Source organism: Austrofundulus limnaeus, unplaced genomic scaffold (assembly GCF_001266775.1).
Source record: "Austrofundulus limnaeus strain Quisiro unplaced genomic scaffold, Austrofundulus_limnaeus-1.0 Scaffold0, whole genome shotgun sequence".
In the NCBI taxonomy this organism is placed as follows: Eukaryota; Metazoa; Chordata; class Actinopteri; order Cyprinodontiformes; family Rivulidae; genus Austrofundulus; species Austrofundulus limnaeus.
In genome coordinates, this window is record NW_013952402.1 from 5,288,466 (window position 1) to 5,293,288 (window position 4,823).

A 4,823-nucleotide genomic window follows, 5' to 3' on the forward strand; every position below is an offset into this window, starting at 1 on the left:
GTTTCTTCTCATTTCACCTCTTTTCTCAAACTCTCTTCCTCTTTTATTAAATCTGACTTTTCAGTGATTTCCCCTTTATATCAAACTTATTTCTGACAATGATTTTTTTTTCTTTCCTTTGAGCCATAAAACACAAGAGGCAAATGTTCCACACACACACACACACCTATAGGCACATCACAGCAGAGTGGTGCAGTGGGGCTGCGGTACCTCTGCTCCTTCACCTTGTTTCTGTGAGCCAGGAAAGCAACAGAGCTTCAAACCATTAATTGGGTTCTATGACATCTTAGGCAAAACTTCAACTACGCACGTACACCAAACTGTGACTATATGAAAAGGTTTAAGTCCCCACAGCATGACCAACCCCTCTTCTCGCACACACACTCACACACATGCTCAGTCTAAACAGTGATATCATTAGTGGCAAGCAGCCAGTGTATCTTAACTCACTGAAAGGGAAGCAATCCATTTTAATTGCATGCCTGGACTTCCAGCTACTGCTGTTTAATGCCCACAGTCTGATACAACATCCTCTAAGTAACACAGTCACAGGAAGCTGCTGAAAAACTCTGCTGGCAAGACCATCATCATTCTGATATATCATAGAACATACATGTATTTGTGTGTAACAACAAAAATACTGATGAAAATCATTTAACACTATTCTTCACTTAAAATATTTGATTAAAAAAGATATACTGTATATAAAATAATGACATTGTTAATGTCCAGAATGTATACGGTCAATAAAAAAATCAGAAAAATGTGAAAACATTAGTTACCTTTGCTAAAATGCTTTCAACAACTACTAAGGAGTGTATGGTTTATTACATAAAACGTTTTTTTTTTTTTTTTTTTTTTGGAGCTTTTTCATAGATTACTTCAGGCAAATTTCAAACATCGTTTTTCTCTTGAAAAATGAGATTACAGATCTTCCGTTAAAAGGTTACGAAGGATGAGTGCGTTGTTAATCTGGACAGACGTTGCTGCAGGAAGCTTGAACTGTCCATACAATCAATCCAAGATGTCGTCTAAAACAAACGTTTTGCTTTAAATCATTCGACCTAAAATCAATAAAATTTGATTTTCTGTCAATTACCTAGAAAGTCACATATAGAACATCAATACCGCCTGGATTGTCTTGTTTGTTTATTAGAACAAAGACTTTTTATTGGATATTGTGCCTACACTTAAAAAAATCCATCTTTTAATTAGGCTTCTGCGGTCTTTTGGTCTCATTCCTCTCTGCTAGTACTTATACACCAACAGCCATCAACAGGAACATGAACTGAATACTGAACACTGGGTGGACTTCACTGAACATGAGCCAAACTCTTCCCACAAAAACCCTGCACCTTCCCGAGAAGCTTTAGGCTTTAAAAGCCAAACAGTGTCACACTCTGGCAAACTGCAAACGGACGATTGATGAAACACTTTGATTTCATTGTCTGGATTAAAAGTGACACCCAGGTGGATCCTGACAGAAAATAATACATCAGCATATCAGATGCCATCTTTTCTTCTTATAAAGCATCATTGCTCTTAGCATAGTGCATGGCAGTAAAATACAAATGAACTTATTTTATGCACAGAGAGCATCTTACCTGTAAGATAAAAGAAAAACATCTGACAGCAAAGTACAGCACTTTCATTAGCACTCGATTTAGACAACAACAGACTTATAGTAGAGCTTCTGAGAAGCAACAAGAAGTAATTTATTTGTGCACTCATCAATACAGCAATCTCAGGGTATTATTGATTAACCAGGTTAATTATTTTGACAGGAGGAGCCTATGTTAATTTACGTAATGCACGATGAAGTGTGAAAAGAACACTCACCTTTTGGTGCAGATCTGGATCACTTTAATGCTCCAATAGGTTCGTTGACTTCGACTGACTTTGTGAAACAAACACCAAAAATAGCTGATTCCTGTTTTCCTAGCTAAAAAAATTAAGAAAAATGTTGGAAATAACTATAAAGTCTCACTTTGTTTAGTAAAATGTCACAAACTGTGTCCAGTTGGTTTCTATTTTTTTTTCAAACCCAATTTCTTTTTGTGCCTATTTCATGGATCATGTGGAAGCAGTTAAAAATTATCAGAGCTGCATTGTACCACTTAAGTTTATTTATTCTTATTATAACAAAATAATTGTATATACAACCCATTCTGAAAAAGTTGGGACATATTGAAAAATATCTGTTGAATTACTATATGCATGAAGTTTCAACCACAAAGCAATAAAAGTTATTTGTTTTGTAGATATATTTCATATCATAATCACAGCTCATCCCAAGCTTTCTGCCTTACATCAGCTCTGCCAATTCTAAGGTGATCTTCAAGCTACATAAATACATATTTTCTCAATGATCATCACTGCAGTGTCTGCACCTTAAGAATCCATGACCTTTCCTTTAAAGCAGTGTTTCCCAAAGTTGGGGTCGGGACCCAAAGTGGGGTCCCGAAACATCAAGGTGGGGTCCTGAAAAGATTTTCTGACTTAATTACATTTTTGCCTTAGTTGTTACAAAGGAGTGAGGTCAGTATATTTAAAATGGATAAATGTAGTATAAAAATATTGTAACTATGCCCATGTTTTGTTGACCTGATACAAATGTTTATCGTCCAAAAATAGTTGGGGGCACAGGTCTGTGCTACTGTTATATTTTGTGGGTCAAAAGCTGAAAAGTTTGGTAACCACTGCACTTTGGTTCCCAAAGTTGGGCTTGGGACCCAATTGTGGGTCATGAAGCACCTTGGATAATCTCCATAAATCAAATTAAAGGGTAATAAAATAATTGCTGATGTAATATTTTCCCTGTAATGTTACAAAAACACAAAATAAGTATAGATAAGTATTTATATTTGTGTACAAGCTGTTTAGATTGTCAAAAAGGCTGTGTTTTTAGGGTTATTAACGAAGTTTGTGTACTCAGACCAGTAATATTTGGGGTCACAAGTTTTTGCCATGGATATTTTGTGGGTCAGAAGACAAAAAGTTTGGGAACCACTGCTTTAAAGAGTCATCCAAAGATTAGTCAGCCAATTCGCCAAACCCATAATCAATAATGCTTCTAAATCATCAACAGCACTGAAGATCAGTGACACCTTACCTCCACTCCTTCTTCCAGCTCCTAAACATGCAGTTCTGGGGAATTCGGACAGTGTTTGACTTCATCCAAAGGTAGACTGTGCAGCTTGAATGGATCTTTAAAAGGCAGTCTCTTGGTCCTGTGATGACCCAGAGGAAGAAAAGTTATTGGACTCTGTCCTGTGCACTGCAAGAATTAGAAACTCAGAGTTACAGAAGAAACCGATTACAGTATAAAAATGTTCAACATAAATCAGTTCTGTTGCAGCAAGAAAAATCTTTCTAAATCATTCTAAAACTGTACAGTGTTTCCCTTTGCGTGTTATTCTGTCTCTTAGAAATAACATGCGCACTAAAGTGTCTGAATCTTTCTCAGACCATCAGTCTTAATTTATTTTCCTCTCGTGTGACTTCAGGCTCCTCTGTAATGCTTTCTAGTTTTCACAGCCTGCAAATCCCATTGATCATTCAGACACTCAGCTCAATAAAAGTAACACACATTGTTCCAGTGAATTTCTGTTCATACAAAATAACACGTGTCACAACATCCTGTGTCATAAAGTTTGATTTTGCCTATTTTAAAGACACAATAAAACGGAAAGTAAAGGACAGATGAAAAAAACTGTAGGAAAATGTCCGTACAATAAGCTTTTATCAGAATGACAAATGTGAGGACGAAAGAAGAAAGAGATGATTGTATTTTCACCTTTTGGTGGCGCTAATGCGTCGTTTCGTTGTTTTTCAACTGCGAAAAATACAAAAGAAGAAGAAAAGAAAACCCACAAAACAGACGCTGGTAAATAAAGCCAAGCTATGGGCAATGACAAGGTTTGTCCTTTAAACATCAAGTCTGATTTAACGATATAAATACTCGATTATGCTATATTTGAACTCTAGAAGCATGATACTCTAGCAGTTAGCATTAGCTTATGATAGCTATCACAAATGTAGCTTTCGTTCTGGCGTAACTTGCTTGGTGTCATCGTTTTTATGGTTTTTATGTCAACATTTTGAAAGAAAAAAAATGGAAAAGGTACCTACAACTTTCATTAGGTTGAAGCTGTCAGTTAAATAAACCTGCTATTTACCTGACTGTTGTCAAAATGAAAGGTTTTGCCCGTGAGAGCAACTTTCACTCATGCTAAAACACGCTAAATGACGCGTTTGGGACCACTCAGCTCTGCAAATTAAGAAGTTCTGGTATAAAGTATGTATGTTAACAAAAATAAATTATGTCTAAACACGTTATTTCTTTAAATACCTTTAAAATACATTTCAAATGATAGCCAAAACTAGGATGTTTTCACATACAAAATTAGAAAATTTACATTAAAAAAAAGAAGATTGGGGATAATTAACATGCTAAATTTCCATTGCTCAAATTTGTCACAAATAAAAGCTTAGTTTCTACATATTTTTAATGATTGTCGTGGAAGCTTTAGATCAGTAGTTCCCAAACTTTTTGTCTTCTGACCCACAAAATATTCTTGGCAAAAACTTGTGACCCCAAATATTACTGGTCTAAGTACACAAACTTCTTAAATAACCCTAAAAACACAGGCTTTTTGACAATCTAAACAGCTTGTACACAAATACAAATACTTATTTTTACTTATTTTGTGTTTTTGTAATAATTATAGAGAGGATTACACCAACAATTATTTTATTACCCTTTAAATTGATTTCTGGAGATTATCCAAGGTGCTTCATGACCCATAATTGGGTCCCAAGCC